Below are 27997 nucleotides of genomic sequence, written 5' to 3'. Positions count from 1 at the left end.
GGCTTCTCGGTGGTTTCTCGGATTCGCAATCTTGGGCAAAACAGTCTGAGAAAAAAAACAAAACCAAAAGAAGTTCGGACGCAGGCAGAGTAAAAGCAGGGTTCTGAGAGAAGCAGTGGAGACCCGGGGTGTTGGCAGGTCTTTTGTGTAGGCCCTTGCAGATGGGGGGTGGGGTGGGGGGGTGGGGGGGATGCTCAGCCCCAGAGCCAGAGGACTCAGCGTCCCCACCCACATCCCGCCCATCAGGAGAGTCTCAGGGAGCAGCACAGTGCTGCCCACTGGAGGCCAGAGGCGCTGACGCCCACCCTGCCTCTGACCCCACAGTTGCATCTCCCAGGCAGATGTGCAAATAAGAATCAGCGCCATGGCCCATCCCGAAACCCTGCACAGACCACTCACTGCCACCAAGTTGTCGGACCACAGAGGCTGCAGAGCTTCAGCTCTGCCTGGAAAGTAGGGTCTAGCTTCCTTTGTACTTTGTGCTTTATTTTCATTTATTTTCTTTGATTCTTTTTTATTAATTGCCTTATTTTAATTTTTATGTATGTACCTTATATATTTATTATTTTTACTATCATGGTACTTTAATTGTGTTTCTTATTTTGGAATTTAGAATCTTTAACAAGCAGGCCAAAATAATCTGGTGTTTTTTATTTTGGGAGGGTAGTTATTGTTTTTCTTGGTTTTCCTTTTTCTTCCTTCTTTCTTTTATGGAAAAAATAATGATATGGAGAAATTCAACTCCATAAAATAACATGAGGTAGTACTCACAGCCAGGAAGTTCATCAATACACATATATGATGTCTAATTACAGTTTAAAACAATGATTATAAAGGTAGCAGCTGGGCTGGAAAAAGAGCACAGAAGAAAACTAGAGAATTCCTACTGTAGAAATAAAAGAACTAAAATCTAGTCAGGCCAATGTTAAAAATGCTATAACTGAGATGCAGTCCCAAGTGGAAGCCTTCAAAACAAGAAAGGTTATGGACCACAGAGGCAGACATAGGGAACTCACCCACCTATTAAAACAATAATATTCATATCATAGGAGATTCAGATGATAAAGAGAGAGAAAAGGTGGGCCTTGCTCAGCCATTAGAAAAGACAAATGGCCACCATTTGATTCAACGTGGATGGAACAGGAAGGTATCATGCTGAGTGAAGTAAGTCAATCGGAGAAGGACAAACATTGTATGTTCTCATTCGCTTGGGGAATATAAATAAGCGTGAAAGGGAATATAAGGGAACGGAGAAGAAATGTGTAGAAAATATCAGAAATGGAGACAGAACATAAAGACTCCTAACTCTGAGAAATGAACTAGGGGTGATGGAAGGGGAGGATGATGTGGGTGGGGGTGAATGGGTGACGTGTACTGAGGGGGGCACTTGACGGGATGAGCACTGGGTGTTATTCTGTATGTGGGCAAATTGAACACCAATAAAAAGTAAATTTATTATTAGAAAGAAAGAAAGAAAAAGTGGCATCTGGGTGGCTCAGTCAGTTAAGCTTCTGCCTTAGGATCAGATCATGATCCAGGTCCCAAGGCAGGCTCCCTGAAGCAGGGAACCTGCTTCTCCCTCTCCATCTGCCCCTCTCACTAATGGTTTTTCTCTCTTCTCTCTCTCAAATAAATAAATATCCTGAAAAAGAAACAAACAGAAGAAAGAGAAATCTCCCATGTAGTAGAATTTCAAAGAAGTTGTCCAGACATTCCACCCTCAAGTTGATTAGCATAACCTCCCACTCTTATGTGTGGAATACACATAGTAACTTCCTTCTACAAAATATAATATGAAAATCTTAATATAAAAATAAAAATAATAATAATAAAATCACTTTACTATGGAGAAATCTGACAAACACTACCTCAGCAAGATGATCGGATCAATACCAAGACTGATAAATCATGTTGATAATATCTATCCTTTATATGATATAATAAAAATGGCATTATATCTCTGCATATAATCCACAAAAAGTTCAATGATGAGATAAACAACAGACATGTCCCAAATGAGGTAAATTTTACAAAATACTCTACTTCTCAAAGTGTTCCAGTTCAACGACAACAAGGAAAGGCAGAAAGACTGTCACAATCCAGAGGAGCCTAAGAAAACACGAGTACAAATGGAATGTGATATGAAGGATAGTAACTTAGCAAAATCTAAGGAAATCTGAATAACATATGGTCTTTGGTTAATGCGACTATTTTAATATTGATTTATTAGCTAATATTTGTACCGGACTAATATAACACCACAATCATATCCCTGCCCCACACCATCCACCACCACACCACAGCCCCCAGCAAGGACCCAGTGCAGCTGCCCCCCTGTGGGACATGCTCAGCCTCCCCAGGGTTCTCTGGATACCCTGCTCCCATCAGAAGCCCGATTGTCCCATAAAGAACCCAGGGCTTGCAGGGAGGAGGGAAGGCAAGGATCCCCGAAATGGTGGGTGCAGGTGAGTGGTGCAGAGGACACATTGGGCCCTGCCTCCGCCCACTGTCCCTCCTGGAGGTCGGCACACCCTGCACAGGACACCAGCCCCTAACCCAAAGGGACCTGGGCTGACCTGGCCCCGCGCTCTGTGGGGGCTGAGGTGATTTGAGCCCCACCCAGGCCCAACACAAAGACTAATGGGATCCAGGCCCCCATGGTCCTGGCTAGCCCTGGATTCTGGCCCCAGGCTGAGTGAGCCCTCTCACAGCTGGACGTGGCCTCTTGGGCCCTGTGTGTACCCCACAGATCCAGGTCACTGACCCAGGGCAGCCTGGGGGATCCCGGGACAACCCAGGGTGGGGAGAGGATGGATAGGCCGGTTGGCCTCACCCGACCCCCACCAGGAGGCAGGCTCCAGGTATTGGGTATTGGGTATTGGGTATTGGGGCCCCAGAGTACCCAAGGCTGGGTCCAGCTGCCCTGTGGGTCCCAGTGCAGGAGCCCATGAGCTGCAGGTCCAGGTCATGTCTGCTGTCCTCAAAACAGTCACTCAGACTGAAATCTCAGGACACACGCCCCCACCCGGAGTCCACACATGCTCCCACAATGTGGACTCTAGCACCCGCCCCCCCACACTGTGTGATTCTTGCCCTCCCTTAAAGGACAGAAAGGTCTCCCTCCCCAGGGGAAGGCGCACATTAGGCTCTGAGCCCGTTTGCTGTAAAAAGTCAATAAAGTTTTGTGGTGCGAAAAAGCATAGCCAGGCCATTTCTGTGTCTCCCAGAACTCTGCATGGGGCGTGGAGAGATACCCAGAGAGGAGGAGGGGGCACCATCCAGGCCCCAAACAGCCCCTGCAGGGACGCCGCCAGGTACACACAGCTTATGTCCCCACGTGCCTTCCAGGGGCGGCCAGATGCCAGGGTCAGGACCCACAGACTTTCCTGGGACTCAAGCTCTGCCCACTGGGCCAGGAGGGGCTGGGACAGAGTGACAGCCAGGGAGCTTCAGGTCACCAGGGTCTGTGCACAGCGACCTGGGAGGTCTGTGCTCCCTCTGTCCTGATGAACGAGGATAGCCAAGTTCTGGGGCACTTATTCCCCTCCCCGCATCCCCATGCCTGTGTGCCTGGAGCACAGAGGGCCTGTGGGGCGGTCAGCGTGGCCCTGGAAGGGATGCCAGGACACGAGGCCCTGGTGTTGTGCCCAAGATTGTAAACCAAGGAGCCCACACCGATGGAAACTCCCGAGGGTTTCTTTACAAGCTGGAGCTTGGGTGTAATTGCACCCAACACAGCAGAGCAGGGACGTGGATCCCGAGACTAAGAGGCATAGCAGCTTTATAGGGGCCAGTGGCACATGGGATACGCAGAAAGTTGCACGATCATGCCGGTCCACAAGCTGGTGGCTGATTGAATTACGTCTTACCCTATAGTATCCAAATGAGCTGGCCTATTACTTTGGTCAGAATTGTCGCACAGTTTTGGGGGACACAAAGCAGGGTTACATTGTTATAAGCCGATTTCCGATTAGGGTGTGCCCAGCGGCCTGACTAGGGTGGGGCAGCACCTTAAGCAATAAGCAGGTCATGTGGGGGCTATAGGGGAGGTGGCGGGTGTAGCACAAAATGGAATCAGTTCTGCCCTGCTTGTCCAGGAGTAGGGGATTTTTGTTAACTTTCCTCGGTCCCACACTTGCAGCTCATGCACCTCGGCTACCCTGACTAGGTGGACTCAGCCTGCACACCTTGTGGTGCTGGATCTCTCACACCAGCGTGTGGAGGGCACCCTCCTCACCCTAGTGAGTAGGGGCTGGGTGAGTATGGGGATCGCCATAAGGCCAGGCAGCACAGGGGACCGAGAACCCCAGCCCTCACCCCAACTCGACTCCCACACACAGGCAGCAACAGGGCTCTCCAACATGGGGAGTTCCTAAGGATCTCCCCCAGGCAGCGCTGAGGTCTGGCTCCCTGATGGAGAGGCATCAGGGAGAAGAGAAGCAGCCTGTGCTCAGCGGGACCCCCTGCTGGACATGGGAATTTGGCAGAGTCGGAACTTCAAGCTCAGCTGACCCTCCAGAGGAAAGTCACTGCAGGAGCGAGCCCAGAGTAAGCAAGGAGAACCCAGCTATCTGCCCAGCGCCAGCACCAGAAATGATGTTGTGCTAACCATTTCGGCATTTGGGTGACCCACACAGAGGATCAGATACCTGCACGTGATATCTGCATGTGATAGACACACACACAACCCAAAACCAACAAAAGTCGGAATCCTCCAATGTTGTCAAACAGCGGTCGGATAGTTACATACATGACTCTGTGGTCCCCAATAGAATACATGGAAGACGCTATAAACCATGACTGCAGAGGTACTGGAGGCATGGAGACGTGCCTGCTGGGTTTCAAAAAGGAGCACAGAGAGGTTGGAAGCATCCTACAGAGGGGGTGCCCCTCCTAGGAAAGGACACCAGGTCCCTGTTAAGGCTACGGATGGTGAAATCTGTCCTCCTCTTTCAGCTTCGGGTTTTCCTCCTCTTTTGTTCTTCCTAATTCTAGTTTAGCCTCCACCGTACATCTAAGACAATGACCAAAGAGGCTTCGTTATGACATCACGTCCTAAAGGAGGCCGAGCTCTGGCTACCGGGTTCAGAAATGGTCATTGCCTAGGTGTATGCTGATCCCCCGAAGTCATAGCTTCACGGCTCTTCTCTCCCTGCAGAACGAGGGGAACCACAGGTCTTACAATGAAAGACGCCCTCTTACACTGAAGCAGGACTATCCCTTGTGGAGGACGTCATCTGGGCTAAGTAGTACAAGCGGGGCGATCAAGAATAGTTCGCAGGTGAGACATAAGCAAACACTTACCTTTGATGTCATGCTTTATTTGTTCATCCATTTATTATTTGTTAAATATTTTCGTTTCATGTCCTCTCTATACCCAACATGGAGTTCAAATTCACAACCCTGAGATCAAGATCCCCCAACCAGGCCAGCCAGGCACCCCAGTGCCATGTTTCATAACTCTTTGCTTCCTTGCCTATCTCTGCATCGAACTGGAACATTAAGCCCTGGACGGGAAGCTTTAGTTACCTCCGAATCCTAGAACGTTCTCACTGTATCCCAATCCTAGATTGACATTTACCATTGAATAGCACTTTAAATAAATAGTCAGTAAAATAACTACTACAGTAAAGGAAATTATCAACTATTCACGTGTGTGGGCCCTGCTCCCTGGGCTCCCAGGGAAGCTATGGTTTCTTTCACATTGATCAGGTCCAAATGACTCCACCACACCTCAAAGCGTGGGCTCAGTTTCTGCCCTGACACATGCAAGACCCCTGCTTCAATTAACATGTATCAATCAATCAAAGAGAGCCTGACCGGCTCAGTGTGGTTCATAAGAACATGGGACTCTTGTTCCTGGGGTAGCAAGTTCTAGCCCCATGTTGGCTGTAGAGATTACAGAAAAATAAAATCTTAAAAAAATCAATCAGTTGATCTTGGAGAGGCATAGCCCCAGATCCCACAAGGGCAGAGAGCCAACTGACGAATGTACTCACAATATTATAAGCAGCAGTGCACAAAAATTGAACTTTCAGAAGTCTCCTAGAGTGGGGGACACACCAGCCTTAAGGTGTTCAGGTGGAGAAGTGGGGGGAGTCCCTGGAGCGACAGGGTGGGCTCAGGATCCCAGGGGTCCCAAGGATGGTGGCGCCAACTGTTCCCAGGCACAGGAGCAGGAACCCGGCTGAGAGAAGCGGGGCTCGGGCCAGCTGTCTGCCCTGTGTGGCCATAAGCTGCAAACCCCTGTGCAGTCATGGGGCCCAGTTCCTGGCACAGACCAGGAAAGGCCAGGAGTGGGAGGACACCCTCCCGGGCAGGAAGAGCACAGGTCTCCACCAGGGCAGCCCCTAAAATTTGAAGTTTTAAACTTCAGTCACTTGTCTGTGGGGAGGCTGAGAAAATTGAGGCCGTTCCACTTTAAGTTCACGGTTAGCACAAGTACTGCCTTCCCAGGACCCTGTGTATAAGAGCTAAAATTTACATTACTTCAGTTACAGGAAAAAAAGAAAAAAAACTTACAGCTTAAGGTCCCAGAAAGCCCCATATTAGAATGAGAACAAAGCTCAATGCCCTTGAAGGCCTCATATCAAAATGTAAACAGAACTTGAGGATTTGCTCCAGGCCTTCTGGAGGACCCTGAGACCAGCCCTTAAAACTAAGCTAAAACCCACCTCGGGGTCCAAGTCCCTGCTTCTCTGTGTGGGGTATACTTGGACCCAAGCTCGAGTTTGTAAATCAACCCTCGTGTGTTTGCATCGGTGTCAGCTTGGACAATCTTGGGCACAACACCCCAATTGTTGGGCACTTGAAATCTTGGGCACAACACCCCCTAGTCCCCTCCCCACCTGGGCTGATACCCTGTCCCCTCCCACCCAGGCTGACCCTCAGTCACCTCCCGCCCACAGCGGCTCACCACAGCCCCTCACAGAGGTCCCACAGCCACGGTCGGCACTCTGGCCATCCCCGGCCTCCCAGGAGAAGAAAGGAGGGTTCAGCAGGACACACTCCTATGGTGGCCCCAGGGCTCCCTGCCCAGGATGGCAGCTGGTGACTGGACGGTGTCTGTGTCCCTGACGCCGGCTCCTCCTCCCCGGTTTTCCCGCAGGAAATGAAGGAGGAGGCTTCGTCTCCTCCAGGGACATCACGCAGATAGACCTGGACATCAACAAGATGTTTGGCAGCCAAATCAAGTTTTGGGACTGCTAGAGGGTGGGGAGAGGCTGTTGAGTCAGGGGGCTTCTAGGCCCCGGGGGAGGCCCAGGGGCTTCTGGGTTGGGAACACAGGGCTTAAGAGGCCGGGGGAAGCAACAGCAGCCAGCAACACACCACTGTATGGTTGGGTGCAGGGGATGACCCCCGTGCCCCAACCCCCGGGGCTTCGGGGTTGAGGGGGGCACTAGGTCGGTGACTCTAGGGGTTTCCATGGGAGCTGAACCACACAGGGGCGAGGGACAGCCCCTTGAAAAGCAGGGGGCTGCGGTGGGGCCCGTGGAGGGCAGTAACCGGACCTGCGGGCCAGGCGGCATGGCTGTGGCTGGAGCAGGACACACATCGATCCCATGAGGGTCGGACGGGTCAGGGTGACACCCACACTCGGTGTTTTATATATATCTAAATTCTATGCATTTAATTTGAGACAATTTGCAATTTGTAAACATACATAGTATGATGACCCCCAGATAATGCCCCCGGTCAGCCAGCGCCCTGCACTGACCACACGGGGCCCCCGGGGCAGGTGTCACAGCAAACCCCAGACTGGGATCGCCTTTATCTGTAGACGTATCCATGTGCGTCTGAGAGAAAGTGGATGCCCTGTGTCGGCAGGCCCCCCATGTCATCCCCTCTTTCCCCACCCCCACACCATCCCCCTTCATCATCATCCCCAAAGGCATCCCACCTATATCATCCCCCTCACACCGACACAACCCCACACAATCCCCACCCACACTATTCCCCCCACCATCCCCCACACTCCACCACCATCATGCCCCTGCCCCAACAACATCCACCCCCACAGCATCTGTCCCCAGCAAGGACCCTGGGCAGCTGCCCCCTGTGGGACATACTCAGCCTCACCGGGGTTCTCTGGATACCCTGCTCCCATCAGAAGACCGGGTTTCCCATAGAGTACACAGAGGTTGCAGGAAGGAGGGAAGGCAGGGAGCCCCAGACAGGGTGGGTGCAGGTGAGTGGTGCAGAGGACCCACTGTGCCCTGCCTCCACCCACTGTCCCTCCTGGGACAAACGAGATTTGAAACCAAACCCTGGGGGACACCTGGTGGCCCAGTGGTTGAGCATCTGCCTTCGGCTCAGGGTGTGATCCTGGGATCCCAGGATTGAGTTCCACATCGGACTCCCCTAGGGGAGCATGCCTCTCGCTATGCCTATGTTTCTGCCTCTGCTTCTCTGTGTATCTCTCATGAAAAAATAAATAAAATACTTAAATTTCAAAAAGGAAGAACAAATACTGTAAGAAGAGATGAAGAAGAACATTATTTCATAATTAAAAAGACACTTTATCAAGATCAAACAACTAAATATTTATGCTGCCAACATGGGAGTACCTAAATATAGAAACCAATTAACAACAAACATACAGGAAATCACTGGTAATAATACACTGACAGGGGATTTCAACACCCACTTATGGCAAGGACCGATCGTCTAGCAGAATCAACAAGTGAACAATAGCCTTGACACACTGGACCACAGGAACTCAACAGATATAGTCAGAATATTCGATCCGAAAGCAGAATACACATTCCTTTCAAGTGCACATGGGATATTCTCCAGAACAGATAATATCAAGGCCCACAAAACAGCTCTCAACAGGTACAACAGTTACAAGAAGGTTGATATCACACCCTGTACATTTTTGGACCACAACGCTATGAAACTTGAAGTCGACAGTAAGAAAAAATTTGGACAGACCAAAAATATGTTGAGTTTATGATCATCCTACTAGAGAATGAATGGAGCAACCAGGAAATTAAAGAGGAAATATAAAACAAACGAAAATGAAAACATGTTTCTCCAAACCTCTGGGATGTACCAAAGGCAGTCCTAAGAGGGAAGTACATAGCAATACAGGCCTACCTCAAGAAATAAGAAGTCTCCAATACACATCGTAATCCTACACCTGAAGGAGCTGAAAAAGAAATAGCAAACATAGCCTAAAGCCTACAGAAGAAGGGAAAAAATAAAAATGAGAGCAGAAATAAACAATATAGGAACAACAAAACAGTAGAATGGAAAAATAAAACTGAGAGCTGGTTCTTTAAAATAATTAATAAAATGGATCAAGCCCAAGCAAGCCTTATCAACGAGAAAAGAGAAAAGACCTAAATAAATAAAATCACAAATGAGAGAAGAGAGATCACAATCAACACCAGAAAAATAAGACAATTATAAGGGAATACTATGAAAGATTATACGCAAACAAACTGGGAGACCTGAAAGAAATGGACAAATCCCTAGAAATGAGCAAACGAGCAGAACTGAAATAGGAAGAAATAGAAAGTGTGAACAGACCCATAACTAGCAAAGGAATTGAATCAGCAAGGCACCTGGGTGCCTCAGTGGTTGAGCATCTGCTTTGGCTCAGGTCATGATCCCGGGGTCCTGGGGCATCAAGTCCCACATCAGGCTCCCCGAATGGAGCCTCATTTTCCCTCTGCCTATAACTCTGCCTCTCTGTGTCTCGCATGAATACATAAATAAAATCTTTAAAAAAGAGAACAGATACAAAGATGTGAAAGGACCCAAATAAAATCACAAATGAGAAAAGAGAAATAACAACCAACACTAGAGAAATACAAACGATTATAAGAGAACATTATGAAAAATTATATGCCAGGAACCTAGAACCTGGAAGAAATAGATCAATTCCTGGAAATATATAATATAGCAAAAATGATAAAGGAAGAAATAAGAAACTTGAACAGACAGATAACCAGCAAAGAAAATGAATCTGCAATCAAGAATCTCCCAACAGGAGATGCTTTGATCAATAGAACAGAATGGAAAGCCGAAACAAGATACAAACCTGTAACTCTATGATCCATTAATGGACAACAAGGCAGGAAGGAACATCCAATGGCACAAAGACAGTCTCTTCAACATACCCTAACCCTGACCCCAGGATAAGAACAAATGGTGTTGGGAAAACCAGGCAGCCAAATGCAGAAGAATGAAACTGGACCACTTTCTTACTCCATATATATAAAAAATAATTCAAAATGGATGAAAGACCTAACTGTGAGACCTGAAACCATACAAAGAAGAAAAGATAGGCAGCAACGTCTTTGACATTGGCCATTTGATGTTCTTTCTAGATATGCCTCTGAGGTGTGGGAAACAAAAGCAAAAATCCTATTGGGACTTTATCAAATTGAAAAGCTTCCGCAAAGTGAAGGAAACAACCAAAGCTAAAAGGCAACATACAAAATGAAAGGAGATATTGGTAAACAACACATCCGCTAAAGAGTTAGTGTGCAAAACACATAAAGCAAATATAAATATCAAGATCCTAAACACAAATTATGCAACTGGAGATGGGCAGAAAAATGAATGGACTTTCTCTCTGAAAGACTGCCAGATGGCGACCAGACACAAGGAAAGACACTAAGCATCACCCATCATCAAGGTAATGCAAATCAAAACCACAATGATAGTTCACCTGACAGCCGTCATAATGGCTAATATTAACAACACAAGAAAAAACAGGTTTTAGTGAGGCTATGGAGAAGGGGTCGCTCCCTTACACTCCTGGTGGGCATGCGAACAAAAGTAGCCACTGTGGAAAACAGTGTGGAGTGTCCTCAAGTAGTTAAAAATAGGTGATCCCTGGGTGGTGCAGTGGTTTGGTGCCTGTCTTTGGCCCAGGGCATGATCCTGGAGACCTGGATTCGAATCCCACATTGGGCTCCCGGTGCATGGAGTCTGCTTCTCCCTCTGCCTGTGTCTCTGCCTCTCTCTCTGTGACTATCATTAAAAAAAATTTTTAAAAAAGTTAAAAATAGAGCTAACCTACGATTCCAAATTTGCAGAGCTAGGTATTTACGCTGAGGACACAAAAGTACTTTAGTAGATTCGAGGGGGACACGCAGCCCAGTGTTTCTAGCAGCGTTATCAACAACAGCCAAACTGTGGATACAGCCCTACGTCCATCGGCAGATGAACGGGCAGAGACAATGTGGTAAATACACACACTGCGACATCACTCGGTCATCAGAAGGGATGAAATGAAGCCATTTACAATGATGTGGAAGGAGTGGAAAGGATTTATGCTAAATGAACTCAGTCAGAGAAAGACAGATACCAAATACCATACAATTGCATTCACAGGTGAATTTTAAGAAACCAAACAAACTGGCAAAGGGGCTCAGGGGGGATGAGAGAAGCAAGCCAAGATACCCACTCTTAACCGCAGAGAATAAACTAATAAATACCAGAGGAAGGTGGGGGGATGGGGATACAGGGAATGGGGACAGTGGAGGGCACCTGTGACCAGTACCAGGCGTTGTATCCAAGTGCTGAATCACTAAGTGGTAAACCTGAAACTATATCATACTGTGTTTACAAACAGGACTTCAAGTAAAAGTTTAAAATAATAATTGGTAGTATTGATGAAACATGTGCGCACTAGAGAAAAAAATCAGAAAGGCAACTAAAAATCCAGATAAAGAGTATTTAGAGCCACAAATCCCCTCCTTAGCTCAGCTTGGAAGAAGCCTGTCATGTCTATTCTGACCCCATTAGAAGCCTGGATTTTGAGTCTCTGGGGAGGCCACTAATTTGGTGGAGTCAGGCTATCTTTGAACCCAAAACCTAAATAGAGTGCATAAAACTCAACGGCTCAAGATACTAGGAGTCCCAGTGCAGGCACATGCCAGGACCCAAACTCTAACCATACACAGACATAACCCTAACCCTAAACTTAATCCTAATGTTAAAATAGCCCTTAAACAAGACCCATCACTAATCGACAACCAAACACAAACCCCAAGACCAAAACACATTCAGTGAACCTTCCTGCCAACCTTCACCCTAACTCCTAAACCTATTCGAAACCCTTAACCCTGACCCCTGTCTTAAATCTAACCCTAACCTCTAACCCTAACCTTAACTTAATGTACTCAAATCCTATTCCTAACCTTAACCTGTACCCTAACCCTAACCCTCTAATACTAATCCTATCTCATACCCCAAATGGTACTCTAACCTGTACCCTAAAACTAACTCCTAAACCACTCCCTAAACCTATCTCTTACCCTTTTAAAAAACCGTAACCTGACTCTGACCTGACCCTAATCCATAAACACTAACCCTAACCCTAGCCATAACACCTATCCTAAACCTAATCCTCGCCCTAACCCTAAACCTAGCCCTAACTTTTACACTAACCCCTAACACTTACCCCTAACCCTAACTCACACCCTAACCCCTAACCCTAAATGCAAACCTAAGCCCAACCCTAACTGTAACCATAACCCTAACCCCACCTCCAAACCTCCTGTCCTAATCCCTAAAGCCTAAACCCTAAACCTAACTCTAAATCCTGTCACTAACCCTAACCCCGTTCCCTAATCCCTAACCCCCATCCTAACTCCTAACCACTGACTCTTACCCTTATCCCTCACCCTAACCTGTAATCCGTAACCATAAACTTAATCACAAACACCTAACATCTAACCTAAGCCTAACCACCAACTGCCTCCCCTCCCTGACCCTACCATTCATTCTACCCATTCACTTACCCTGTGGTTCTGAGTAGTCCCTTCTGATGTGGACGTGACCCCCAACAGCGCCTCCAGAGTCCTCCAGGGGGTCCTGAGGAAGCAGGGCTCCTGTGAGTGCGGACGTGGCCCCAATTGTTCCTGAGTCATAGTCAGAGGGTCCTGAGGACGCTGGGTCTCCTGTCACTGTGGACTATGCCTCACATCGTCTGGAAGCCTCACAGCAGGTCCTCAGGTGGCCCGGGGCTCCTGTCAGCCTGGACATGGCCACACGTCCCCCAGAAAACTCACCACACGTCCTGAGGAGCTGTGGGCTCCTGTCAGCATAGATGCAGCCCCATATTTCCCGAAGCCAAAGTGCATGTCCTGAGGAGGACGGGGGTCCTGTCAGTGTTGAGGTGGCCCAACATTTTCCTCAAGCTTCACCATAAGACCTGAGGATGCTGGGGGATCCTGTCAGCATAGATGTGGCCCCAAATCTTCTCAAACCTTCACAGTGGGTCCTGAGGAGGCTGGAGACTCCTGTCAGTGTGGATGTGGCACCCACATTTTTCTTAGGCCTCACCACAGGCCCTGACAAGCCTGGAGTCTTCTGTCCGCATGGATGCATCCCATATTTCCCCAAGTCAACACCAGGGGTCCTAAGGATTCAGCATCCTGTTGTGTCGATGTGACACAATGTCCTCCCGAAGCATCACCGAGGGTTCTGAGGAGGCCGGGGCTCCTGCCACCATTAATGCGGCCCGCAGCTTCCAGAAGCCTCAACTTATGTCCTGAGTTGGCCCAGGGGCTCCTGTCAGTGTGGATGCGGGCCCACATCTTCCTGAAGCCGCCCCGTGGGTCCTGAGGAGGCCCAAGGTCTCCTTTCAGCATGGATGCGAGCCCACAATTTCCTGAAGCTGCGGCTCATCAGCGTGGACGTGTCCCCACGTCCTCCTCAGGACTCCCCAGCACAGGCTGACTCCTGTTAGTGCAGGCAGAGGAGGTCTACTGCACATTCATGCCCGCTGGGTGGGGCCTGGGCTCGGGCGCCCCCTTACGGGACGCTCAGGCGCTGCAGGAGGCTGTGCAGGAGGCAGCGGGCACTCCAGGGGCCGCACTTGCCTCCTTCCAGGCTCCTGTTGTGGCCTGTTAGCTTTGGAAACGTCTCACTAAAACGGAGCCCAACACCTGGCTTCCCCAGAAATACTTAAGGACAAGAAATTGGAGCCCACAGGATGCGAAATGAAATGTGGACCAGAGTTTTACCACGTCCCGCAAAACCCACTCAACCCTCTTCCACTGTGGGCGGGATGCGGGCTGGTGCAGCCACCCTGGAAACAGTGTGGAGGCTCTGCAGGACGGCTCTATTTGTAACATCCTGAGAACAGCAGGTGAACGGCCTGATTTCACTCCGAAGATACAGATGCAGTGAGACTTGGGACACCTGCACCCCAATGTCCACAGCAGCCGGGTCCACAGTAGCCACACTGTGGGAGGAGCCTCGGTGCCCTGTGGCAGATGATGGATAAAAAGGATGGGAGATAGATGATGGTCATAGAGAGAGGAATGGAACTCAGCTATCAAAGAGAAGGAAATATTGCAATTTGCAATGACATGGATAGAACTAGAGGGATCATGTTAAATGAAATAAGTCAGTCAGGAAAGAGAATGACCATGTGGTGTCATTCATAGGTGGAATTAAAAAGCAAAGCATATAACAACTGTGAAGGGAAGGAAAAACAAATAAAATGAAAACAGTTGCAGGAAATACAGACTCTTAATGATAGGAAACAAACTGATGGTCGTTGGAGGCGGGGAGGTTAACAGGGGACCTGCATGAAGGAAGTCACGTGATGTCACGAGCACTGCTGTTATCTCCAATGGTGAATCCCTGATTCTTCCTCTGAAAGTATAATACACTATCCGTTAATTAATTGGGTTTAAATTAAATTAAGTTAAAAAAATCCGTTGTATCAGAGCACATTTCCTTCTGGACATTCTGTTTTGCTCCTTCAGCTTATGCCGGAACCACCCCCCATGGGACTGGTTTGCTTAAGTAGGCTCCACGCACCATTCATGGCCCAGCCCAGGGCTAGAACTCATGACCCCTGAGATCAGTACTGGAGGTGAGGTCAGGAGTCAGATGCTTAACCAACGGAGCCAGCTGGGGACCCGAGAACCACACTGCTTTATCCTTTGTGTCTGTGACATCGTTTGAAATAGGAAAGTGCTGCGTCCCACTCTCTCCTGCTCCTCCAGTACTGATTTGCTGTCCGGGGTCATTTGTGGGGGCAGATGGATGTTATGTTTTTTGTTTTTGTTTTTTTTTTTTGTTTTTTGTTTTGCTATTTCTAAGATATGCCACCATGATTTTGATAGGAATGACTTTGAAACTGAGGGTGGCTTCAGGAACTGTGGACATTTTCACAAGATGAGGCTCCCACCCCTCGAACCCAGGACGGCCTCCCAGAACAGAGCCTTGTATGGCTCAGTGAACAAGTCTTGTGCTCCTATGGTTCAGTCTCATTATTTATTCTCCTTGATGCTCCTGAGAAGGGAGTCACATCCTTCCTTTCATTCCTGAGTGCTCATTGTCAGGACAGAGCAAGGTTACTCTGCTCTGTAGGGTCAGTTTGTGTCCCGTGACTTTACTGAACTCACTCCTTAGTTCTAACAGGTTTTGGTGGAGGCTCCCAGGTTTCCTGTTTCCAGTACCGCGTCTTCAGCATATAGGGACAGTGTGACGTCCCCCTTCCAGGTGTGGAACCTTTTCTGTTTACAGCTTAATGTCCTAGAAAGCCCCACAATAGAATCAAAACTGAGCCCAGGCCAAGGGCAGGAAGCCCCTATTAGAATGAGAACAGAGCTCAATGCCCTTGAATGCCCCATATCAAAATGTACACAGAACTTGAGGAATTGCTCTAGCCCTTCTGGAGGTCCCTGAGACAAGCCCTTAAACCTAAGCAAAAACTCACCTCGGGGTCGAAGTCCCTGCTCCGCACTGTCAGGTATACTTGGACACAAGCTCGAGCTTGTAAATAAACCCTCATGTGTTTGCTTCAGTGTGGGCTTCTCCATGGTTTTTCGGATTCGCAATCTTGGGCACAACAGTCTGAGATAAAAAAACAAAACCAAAAGCATTTCGGACGCAGGCAAAGTGAAAGCAGGGTTCTGAGAGATGCGCTTGGGGGCTCTTCTGTGGAGGGCTTGCAGACTGGGGGGTGGGATGCTTAGCCCCAGAACCAGAGGACCCAGTGTCCCCTCCCAAATCACGCCAAACAGCACCAATCTCAGGGAGCACCACTGCGCCACCTGCTGGAGGCCAGAGGCGCTGAAGACCACCCCACCCCTGACCCCACAGGTGCATCTCCCAGGCAGATGTGCACCTGACAATCAGCACCATGGGCCATCCCCAGACCCCACACATACCATTCGCTGCCACCAAGTTGTCAGACCCAAGAGGCTGCAGAGCTTCAGCGCTGCCTGGAAAGAAGGGTCTAGCTTCCTTTGTATTTTGTGCTTTATTTTCATTTATTTTCTTTGATTCTATTTTATTAATTGCCTTATTTTATTTTTTATGTATGTACCTTATATATTTCTTATTTTTACTTTCATGGAACATTAATTGTGTTTGTTATTTTGGGATTTAGAATCTTTTTACAAGGAGGCCAAAATAATCTAGTGGTTTTTTTGGGGGGAGGGCAGTTGTTATTGTTTTTCTTGGTTTTTCTTTTTCTTCCTACTTTCTTTTCTGGAAAATATAATGAGATCGAGAAATTCACCTCCATAAAATAACATGAGGTAGTATTCACAGCCAGGAAGTCCATCAAAACAAATATATGATGTCTAAATACAGTTTAAAACAATGATTATAAAGATAGCATCTAGGCTGGAAAAAGAGCACAGAAGAAAACTAGAGAATCCCTTACTGTAGAAATAAAAGAACTAAAATTTAGTCAGGCGAATGTTAAAAATGGTATAACTGAGATGCAGTCCCAAGTGGAAGCCTTAAAAACAAAGAAAGTTATGGACCACAGAGGCAGATTTAGGGAACTCAGCCACTTATTAAAACAATAACATTCATATCATAGGAGACTCAGAAGATGAAGGGAGAGAAAAGGTGGGCCTTACTCATCCAATAGAAACGACAAATACCCACCATTGCTTCAATGTGGATGTAACTGGAAGGTATTATGCTGAGTGAAGTAAGTCAATCAGAGAAGGACAAACATTGTATGTTCTCATTCACTTGGGGAATATAAATAATAATGAAAGGGAATATAGGGGAAGGGAGAAGAAATGTGTGGGAAATATCAGAAAGGGAGACAGAACATAAAGACTCCTAACTCTAGGAAACTAACTAGGGGTGATGGAAGGGGAGGAGGTCAGGGATCTGTATGAATGGGTGACGGGCACTGAGGGGGGCACTTGACGGGATGAGCACTGAGTGTTATTCTGTATGTTGTCAAATTGAACACCAATAAAAAGTGAATATATTATTTAAAAAAAAAGAAAGAGGGAAAGAAAGAAATAGTGGCACCTTGGTGGCTCAGTCAGTTAAGCTTCTGCCTTAAGTCAGATCATGATCCAGGTCCCAAGGAAGGCTCCCTGTTTAGCAGGGAACCTGCTTCTCCCTCTCCCTCTGCCCCTCTCACTCATGGTTTTTCTCTCCTCTCTCTCTCAAATAAATAAATAACATCTTTGAAAAAGAAACTAAAAAAAAATGCCACAAGAAGAGAAATCTCCCATGTAGAAGAATTTCAAACAATTTGTGCAGACATTCCACCCTCAAGTTGATGAGCATAGCTTCCCACTCTTACGTGTGGAATACACATAGTAACTTCCTTCTACAAAATATATTATGAAAAACTTAAAATAGTAATGATAATATAATAATAATAATAAGAAGAAGAAGAAGAAGAAGAAGGAGGAGGAGGAGGAGAAGAAGAAGAAGAATCACTTAACTACGGAGAAAGATGACAAACACTACCTCAGCAAGATGATCAGATCGATACCAAGACTGATAAATCATGTTGATAGTATCTATCCTTTATATGATATAATGAAAATGGCAGTATATCTCTGTATATAATCCACAAAAACAGTTCAACCATGAGATAAATGACAGACATGTCTCAACTGAGGGAAATTTTCAAAATACTCTACTTCTCAAAGTATTCCAGTGCAACAACAAGGAAAGGCTGAAAGACTGTCACAATCCAGAGGAGCCTAAGAAAACAGGAGGACAAATGGAATGTGATATGAGGGATGGTAACTTAGCAAAAACTAAGGAAATCTGAATAAAGTATGGTCCTTGGTTAATGCGACTATTTTAATATCGATTCATTAGCTAATATTTGTACCATACTGATATAAGATATCAATAATTGGATAAATTGAGTGCAAGTGCATGCTAATGCTCTGTACTATCTTCTCAATTTCCCTATAAATCTTTCTTTTTTTTCCTAATAAATAAGATTTATTTTGAAAATTGACTTAAATGAATCAGGCTCCAAGTGTGAAGACATTTTAAGAATAGTTAAATTAACTTTTGCCTTTTTCTTGAAGACTTCCTTCGATGGGAATAAAGTAATAATTTTATATCAGAAGGAAAGAAAAACACTTATGAATACGTATAATGTCTCCTCAACCTGAAAAGCAGGAACGGATAATAAATAGCAAAAATCAGATAAAAAATACTTCTATTATAATAGACACCATATTGCAAGGGCATTTAAAATTAGCAGTGCATAACATTTATTTCCTTGACATTTGTCTTCCAAAGAGTTCAAGGTGTTTCAGTGTCAGTTGAAACAGGGAAAGAATCTCAGGGAAGAATCCTTCACATAATAATAGGACCACTGGTAATAATATATCTCAGTTCTTTCCAAATCCATAAAGATGCAATTCCTGAGGAGTGACTGAGCTGTGAAGAAAGAGATGAGAAACCCTCATCCCTCTGAATTACTTGTGTCAGAATATTTTAACCATAGTACTACAGATAGTAGTAAATTATCCTTATTAACAGGAAATATGTCAGATTGGAATCTGAGCAATCAGAAGGGCAGAGAAAAAACACTTTGAATCGCTCTTCATCTTATAAAGAGAAAGGGCAGCTTTTTTATGTACAAAGTCAGTTGTCAAGATAGCCTTAGGGAAAAAGAGTCTGCAGCATGGAATCCTGCTGCACAGCTGGGACGCCCGCGCCCAGTCATCCTGATCCCAAATCCCTGGGCATGTCCCCCAACACAGGCTGCCAAGCTGAGGTCATTAGCAATTGCTCTCTTAGGAGGTCTGGGGAAGGGGAAAGGAGCTAGATAGGATGGGAAGGGACGCAAGGATGCCAAGAAAATGAAGGCCTTTCCACTTTAAGTTCAGCGTTCGAACACGTCCAGCCATCCCAGGCCCCCGTGAAGAAGAGATGAAATTTACATTACTTCAGTTACAGGAAAAAAAAACAAAAGTTTACAGCTTAATGCCCTGGAAAGCCCCACAATAGAATAAGAACAGAGCCCACGCCAAGGGCTGGAAGCGCCTATTATAATGAGAACAGAGCTCAATGCCCTTGAAGGCCCCATATCAAAATGTAAACACAACTTGAGGAATTGCTCCAGCCCTTTTGGAGGTCCCTGAGACAAGCCCTTAAAAGCAAAACACCACCTTGGGGTCCAAGTCCCTGCTCTGCTGTGTCGGGTGTACTTGGACGCAAGCTCGAGTTTGGAAATCAACCCTTGAGTGTTTGCATCAGTGTCAGCTCCGTAGTGGTTTCTCAGATTACCTACGTGTAATTGGGGTTCCAGAGGGCGCCAAAATGGACAGAGGGCCAGAAGAAGTATTTGAACAAATCCTAGCTGAAAAATTTCCTAATCTGGGAAGGGAAACAGGCATTCAGATCCAGGAAATAGAGAGATTCCCCCCTAAAATCAATAAAAACCGTCCAACACCTCGACATTTAATAGTGAAGCTTGCAAATTCCAAAGATAAAGAGAAGACCCTTAAAGCAGAAAGAGCCCAGAAATCCCTGACCGTTATGGGGAGGAGCATTAGGGTAACAGCAGACGTCTCCACAGAGACCTGGCACCCCAGAAAGGGCTGGCAGGATATATTCAGTGTCCTCAATGAGAAGAACATGCAACCAAGAATACTTTATCCAGCAAGGCTCTCATTCAAAATGGAAGGAGAGATAAAGAGCTTCCAAGACAGGCAGGAACTGAAAGAATATGTGACCTTCAAACGAGCTCTGCAAGAAATTTTAAGGGGGACTCTTAAAATTCCCCTGTAAGAAGAAGTTCAGTGGAACAATCCACAAAAACAAGAACTGAATAGATATCATGATGACACTAAACTCATATCTATCGATAGTAACTCTGAACATGAACGAGCTTAATGACCGCATCAAAAGGCCCAGGGTTTCAGACTGGATAAAAAAGCAAGACCCATCTATTTGCTGCCTACTAGAGACTCATTTTAGACAGAAGGACACCTACAGTCTGAAAATTAAATGTTGGAGAACCATTTACCATTCAAATGGTCCTCAAAAGAAAGCAGGGGTAGCCATCCTTATATCAGATAAACTAAAATTTACCCCGAAGAATGTAGTGAGAGATGAAGAGGAACACTAAATCATACTTAAGGGATCTATCCAACAAGAGGACTTAACAATCCTCAATATATGCCCCGAATATGGGGGCTGCCAAATACTTAAACCAATTAATAACCAAAGTAAAGAAATACTTAGATAATAATTATCTTATAATTGGTGACTTCAATCTAGCTCTTTCTACCCTCGATAGGTCTTCTAAGCACATCTCCAAAGAAACGAGAGCTTTAAATGATACACTGGACCACATGGATTTCACAGAAATCTACAGAACTTTACATCCAAACTCAACTGAATGCACATTCTTCTCAAGTGCACATGGAGCTTTCTCCAGAATAGACCACATACTGAGTCACAAATAGGGTCTGAACCGATACCAAACGATTGGGATCGTCCCCTGCATATTCTCAGACCATAATGCCTTGGAATTAGAACTAAATCATAACAAGAAGTTTGGAAGGAGCTCAAACACGTGGAGGTGAAGGATCATCCTGCTAAAAGATGAAAGGGTCAACCAGGAAATTAAGGAAGTATTAAAGAGATTCATGGAAACTAATGAGAATGAACATACAACCATTAAAATCTTTGGCATGCAGCAAAAGCAGTCCTAAGGGGGAAATACATCACAATATAAGCATCTATTCCAAAACGGGAAACTACTCAAATACAAAAGCTAACCTTACACATAAAGAGGCTAGAGCAAAAAAAAAGCAGATAGATCCTACACCCAACAGAAGAATAGAGTTAATTAACATTCGAGCAGAACTCAAGGAAATCGAGACCAGAAGAACTATGGAACAGATCAACGGAAGGAGGAGTTGGTTTGTTGAACGAATTAATAAGATAGATAAACCATTAGCCAACCTTATTAAAAAGAAGAGAGAGAATATTCAAATTAATAAAATCATGAATGAGAAAGGAGAGGTCACTACCAACACCAAGGAAATACAAAGTATTTTAAAAACATATTATGAACAGCCATACACCAAAATTAGGCAATCTAGAAGAAATGGACGCATTCCTGGAAAGCCAGAAACTGCCAGAACTGGAACAGGAAGAAAAACAAAACCTGAACAGGCCAAAAACCAGGGAGGAAATTGAAGCAGTCTTCCAAAACCTCCCAGGACACAAACGTCCAGGGCCAGATGACTTCCCAGGGGAATTCTATCAAACGTTTAAAGAACAAACCATACCTATCCTACTAAAGATGTTTGGAAAGTTAGAAAGAGATAGAGTACTTCCAAATTCGTTCCATGAGGCCAGCATCACCTAAACTCCAAAACCAGACAAAGACCCCACCAAAAAGGAGAATTACAGACCAATAGCCCTGATGAACATGGATGCAAAAATTCTCAACAAGATACTAGCCAATAGGATCCAAAAGTACATTAAGAAAATTATTCACCATGACCAAGTAGGATTTATCCTCGGAACACAGGCTGGTTCAACACTCATCAAACAATCAATGTGATTCATCATATCAGCAAGAGACAAACCAAGAACCATATGATCCTCTCATTAGATGCAGAGAAAGCATTTGACAAAATAGAGCATCCATTCCTGATCAAAACACTTCAGAGCATAGGGAGAGAAGGAACATTTCTCGTCATCTTAAAAGCAATCTAGGAAAAGCCCACAGCAAATATCATTCTCAGTGGGGCCACACTGGAGGCCTTTCCCCAAAGATCAGGAACAAGACAGGGATGTCCACTCTCCCACTGCTATTCAACATATTACTGGAAGTCCCAGCCTCAGCAGACAGCAAAAAGACATTAAAGGCATTCAAATTGGCAAAGAAGTAATCAAACACTCCCTCTTCTCAGATGACATAATACTTTACCTAGAAAACCCAAAAGCCTCCACCCCAAGATTGCTAGAACACATACAGCAATTTGGTAGCGTTGCAAGATAAAAAATCAATGCCCAGAAGTCAATGGCATTTCTATACACTGACAATGAGACTGAAGAAAGAGAAATTAAGGAGTCAATTTCATTTACAATTGCACCAAAAAGCTTAAGATACTTAGGAATAAACCTAACCAAGGAGGTAAAGGATACACCCTAAAAACTATAGAACACTTCTGAAAGAAATTGAGGAAGACACAAAGAGATGGAAAAATATTCCATGCTCATGGATTGGCAGAATTATCATTGTGAAAATGTCAATGGTACCCAGGCAATGAACACGTTTAATGCAAACCCTATCAAAATACCATGGACTTTCTTCAGAGAGTTAGAACAAATTATTTAAGATTTGTGTGGAATCAGAAAAGACCCCGAATAGCCAGGGGAATTTAAAAAAACAACCTTATATGGGGGCATCACAATGCCAGATTTCAGGGTGTACTACAAAGCTGTGGTCATCAAGACAGTGTGGTACTGGCACAAAAACAGACACATAGATCAATGGAACAGAATAGAGAACCCAGAAGTGGACCTTGAACTTTATGGTCAACTAATATTCGATAAAGGAGGAAAGACTATCCATTGGAAGAAAGACAGTCTCTTCAATAAATGGGGCTGGGAAAATGGACATCCACATGCAGAAGAATGAAATGAGACCACTCTCTTTCACCATACACAAAGATAATCTGAAAATGGATGAAAGATCTAAATGTGAGACAAGATTCCATCAAAACCATAGAGGAGAACATAGGCAACACCCTTTTTGAAATTGGCCACAGTAACTTCTTGCAAGATACATCCACGAAGGCAAAAGAAACAAAAGCAAAAATGAACTGTTGTGATTTCATCAAGATAAGAAGCTTTTGCACAGCAAAGGATACAGTCAACAAAACTAAAAGACAACCTACAGAATGGGAGAAGATATTTGAAAATGATGTATCAGATAAAGGGCTAGTTTCAAAGACCTATAAAGAACTTCTTAAAATCAACACTAAAGAGACAAAGAATCCAATCATGAAATGGGCAAAAGACATGAAGAGAAATCTCACAGAGGGAGACACTGACATGGCCAACATGCACATGAGAAAATGCTCTGCATCACTTGCCTCAGGGAAATAGAAATCAAAACTACAATGAGATACCACCTCACACCAGTGAGAATGGGGAAAATTAACAAGGCCGGAAACCACAAATGTTGGAGAGGATGCGGAGAAAAGGGAACCCTCTTACACTGTTGGTGGGAATGTGAACTGGTGCAGCCACTCCGGAAAACTGTGTGGAGGTTCCTCAAAGAGTTAAAAATAGACCTGCCCTATGACCCAGAAATTGCACTCTTCCCTATTTACCCAAAATATTCAGATGCAATGAAATGTCAGGACACCTGCACCCCGATGTTTTTTACCAGGAATGTCCACAATAGCGACACTGTGGACGGAGCCATGGTGTCCATTGAAAGATGAATGAATAAAGACGATGTGGTTTATGTATACAATGGAATATTCCTCAGCCATAGAAACAATTACCCACCATTTGCTTCAACGTGGATGGAACTGGAGGGTATTATGCTAAGTGAAGTAAGTCAATCGGAGAAGGACAAATGTATGTTGTCATTCAATGCGTTAATATAAATAATAGTGAAAAGAAATATAAGGGAATGGAGAAGAAATGTGTGGGAAATATCAGAAATGGAGACAGAATATAAGGACTCCTAACTCTGAGAAAGTAACTAGGGATGCTGGGAGGGGAGGAGGGCAGGGGGTGCGGGTGAATGGGTGACGGGCGCTGAGGGGGGCACTTGCCGGGATGAGCATGGGTGTTATTCTGTTTGTTGGTAAATTGAACACCAATAAAAAATAAATTTACTAAAAAAAAAAGTTCAAACAACTAAACATTTATGCTGCCAACATAGGAGTACCTAAATATAGAAACCAATTAACAACAAACATACAGGAAATCACTGATAATAATACAATGACATGGGATTTTAACACCCACTTATGGCAATGGACCGATCGTCTATGCAGAAAATCAACAGGGGAACAATAGCCTTGACACACTGGACCACAGGGACTCAACAAATATAGTCTGAACATTTCTTCCTAAAGCAGAATACACATTCCTTTCAAGTTAACATGGGACATTTTCCAGAAAAGATCATATCATAGGCCACAAATCAGCCCTCAACAGGTACAACAGGTACAAGAAGGTTGATATCACCCCTTGTACATTTTCGGACCACGATGCTATGAAACTCGAAGTCAACAGTAAGAAAAAAAATTGGACAGACCAATAATACATGGAGATTATGAACATCCTACTAGAGAATGAATGGAGCAACCAGGAAATTAAAGAGGAAATTTAAAACAAATGAAAATGAAAACATGTTTCTCCAAAACTCTGGGATGTAGCAAAGGCAGTCCTAAGAGGGAAGTACATAGCAATACAGGCCTACCTCAAGAAACAAGAAGTCTCCAATACACAACCTAACCCTACACCTAAAGGAGCTGGTAAAGGAATAGGAAACAAAGCCTAAATCCTACAGAAGAAGGGAAAAAATGAAGATGAGAGAAGAAATAAACAATGCAGAAAAAACAAAACAGTAGAATGGAATAACGAAACTAAGAGCTGGTTCTTCAAAATAATTAATAAAATGGATCAAGCCCTAGCCAGCCTTATCAATGAGAAAAGAGAAAACCTAAATAAATAAAATCACAAATGAGAGAAGAGAAATCACAATCAACACCAGAAAAATAAGACGATTATAAGGGAATACTATAAAAGATTATACACTAACAAACTGGGAGACCTGGAAGAAATGGACAAATCCCTAGAAATGTGCAGCGAGCAAAACTGAAATAGGAAGAAATAGAAAATATGAACAGACCCATAACTAGCAATGGATTTGAATCAGTAAGGCACGTGGGTGCCTCAGTGGTTGAGCATCTGCTTTGGCTCAGGTCATGTTCTCGGGGTCCTGGGGGATCACGTCCTACATCAGGCTCCCTGCATGAAACCTCATTTTCCCTCTGCCTATAACTCTGCCTCTCTGTGTCTCTCATGAATACATAAATAAAGGTGCAGCCACTGTGGAAAACAGTCTGGAGGGTCCTCGAGAAATTAAAAACAGGGGATCCCTGGGTGGCGCAGTGGTTTGGTGCCTGCCTTTGGCCAGGGTGTGATCCCTGAGACCCGGGATCCAATCCCATGTCGGGCTCCCAGTGCATGTAGCCTGCTTCTTTCTCTCCCTGTGTCTCTGCCTCTGTCTCTGTGACTATCATAAAAAATTTTTTAAAAAGACGTTAAAAATAGAGCTACCCTACGATTCCAAAATTGCACAGCTAGGTATTTACCCCGAGGATACAAAAGTAGTTTAGTAGATTTTAAGAGGAACATGCAGCCCAGTGTTGGTAGCAGCGTTATCAACAACAGCGAAACTGTGTATAGAGCCGAGATGTCCATCGACAGATGAATGGGCAGAGACGATGTGTTAAATATACACACTGCGACATCACTGGGTCATCAGAAGGGATGAAATGAAGCCATTTACAATGACGTGGGAGAAGTGGAAGGGACTTATGCTAAATGAACTCAGTCAGTCAGAGAATACAGATACCAAATAACATACAATTGCATTCACATGTGAATTTTAAGAAACCAAACAAACTGGCAAAGGGGCAAAGGGTGGGATGAGAGAAACAAAACAAGAAACACACTCTTAACCACAGAGAATAAACTAATAAATACCAGAGGAAGGTGGGGGGTGGGAAATCAGGGGATGGGGATAGTGGAGGGCACCTCTGACCAGTACCAGGCGTTGTATTCAAGGGTTGAATCACTATGTGGTAAACCTGAAACTATATCATACTGTGTTTACAAAGAGGAATTCAAGTAAAACTTTAAAATAATAATTGGTAGTATAGAGGATACATGTGCACACAAGAGATAAAATCAGAAAGGCAACTGAAAATCCAAACAAAGAGTCTTTAGAGCCACAAATCCCCTCCTTCGCTCAGCTCACGAGAATCCTGCCATGCCTATTCTCACCCCAGAGAAGACTGGATTTTGATTCTCTGGGGAGGCCACTGACTTGGTGGAGTTAGGCTATCTTTGAAACCAAAACCTAAATAGAGTGCATAAAACTAAACTGCCCAAGATGCTAGGAGTCCCAGTGCAGGCACATGCCAAGACACAAACTCTAACCATACACAGACATAACCCTTACCCTACACTTAAGCCTAATGTTAACCTAACCCTTAAACAAGAACTATCACTGATCAAAAACCAAACACAGGGAACCCTGGGTGGCGCAGCGGTTTAGCGCCTGCCTTTGGCCCAGGGCGCGATCCTGGAGACCCGGGATCGAGTCCCACGTCGGGCTCCCGGTGCATGGAGCCTGCTTCTTCCTCTGCCTATATCTCTGACTCTCTCTCTCTCTGTGACTATCATAAATAATAAATAAATAAATAAATAAAGTTTAAAAAAAAACAAAAAAAAAAACAAAAACAAAAACCAAACACAAACCCCAAGACCGAAACACATTCACTGAACCTACTTGCCAAGCCACACCCTAACTCCTAAACCTATTCTGAGGTTTCCTTAACCCTGACCCTTACCTTAAATCTAATCGTAACCCTAACCTCTAACCCTAACCTTAACTTAATGTACTCAAATCCTATTCCTAACCTTAATTTGTACCCTAACCCTAACCCTCTAATACTAACCCTAACTCATACCCCAAACTGTACACTACCCATACCCTAAAACTAATCCCTAACCCACTGCCTAACCCTATCTCTTACCCTTTTCCAAAACCGTACCCTGACCCTACCCTGGCCCTGACCTGACCCTATCCCTAACCCCTAACCAAACACTAACCCTAACACTAGCACTAAACCCTATCCTAAGCCTAACCCTCACCCTAACCCTAAACCTAGGCCTAACTTTAACTCTAACCCTTAATGCTAACCCCTAACCCTAACTCACACCCTAACCCCTAACCCTAACTGCAAACCTAATCACAACCCTAACACTAACCATAACCCTAACCCCAACTCCTAACATCCTGCCCTAGTCCCTAAGCCTAAACCCTAACCCTAACTCTAAATCCTGTCCCTAACACTAACCCTAACCCCTTTCCCTAATCCCTAACCCCCAGTCTAACTCCTAACCATTGACCCTTACCCTTATCCCTCACGCTATCCTCTAATCTGTAACCATAAGCATAATCACTAAACCCTAACATCTAACCTAACTTAACCACCAACTGCCTCCCCTCCCCTGACCCTACCATTCATTCTACCCATTCACTTACCCTGTGGTTCTGAGTAGTCCCTTCTGATGTGGACGTGGTCCCCAACGGCACCTCCAGAGTCCTCCAGGGGGTCCTGAGGAAGCCAGGATCCTGTGAGTGTGGATGTGACCCCACGTGTTCCTGAGTGATAGTCAACGGGTCCTGAGGACGCCGGGTCTCCTGTCACTGTGGACTATGCCTCACATCCTCTGGAAGCCTCACAGCAGGTCCTCAGGAGGCCGAGGGCTCCTGTCAGCCTGGACATGGCCCCATGGCCCCCAGAAAACTCACTGCGGGTCCTGAGGGGGCTGTGGGCTCCTGTCAGCATAGACGCAGCCCCATATGTCCTGAAGCCAAAGTGCTGATCCTAAAGAGGCTGGAGACTCCTGTCAGTTTGGATTCGGCACCCACATTTTTCTTACGCCTCACCACAGGCCCTGACAAGGCTGGGGTCTTCTGTTGGCATGGAAGCATCCCCAT

The 27997-nt window shown here is 45.3% G+C and overlaps 1 long non-coding RNA gene across 1 annotated transcript; it reads right to left on the bottom strand.

Annotated features, from left to right (window-relative positions):
• Positions 1-2: 2 nt before the first annotated feature.
• Positions 3-27996, bottom strand: LOC119878301. Its single transcript, XR_005386752.1, has 4 exons — positions 27539-27996; positions 15698-15834; positions 12762-12834; positions 3-45 (listed from the first exon to the last, which is right to left on the bottom strand). It is a non-coding gene; the product is annotated as an uncharacterized LOC119878301 (long non-coding RNA).
• Between the last annotated feature and the right edge of the window lies 1 nt (position 27997).

This window comes from Canis lupus, unplaced genomic scaffold (assembly GCF_011100685.1).
Source record: "Canis lupus familiaris isolate Mischka breed German Shepherd unplaced genomic scaffold, alternate assembly UU_Cfam_GSD_1.0 chrUn_S1419H1603, whole genome shotgun sequence".
Taxonomy (NCBI): domain Eukaryota; kingdom Metazoa; phylum Chordata; class Mammalia; order Carnivora; family Canidae; genus Canis; species Canis lupus.
This window is presented reverse-complemented; position numbering and strand designations above follow the sequence as displayed.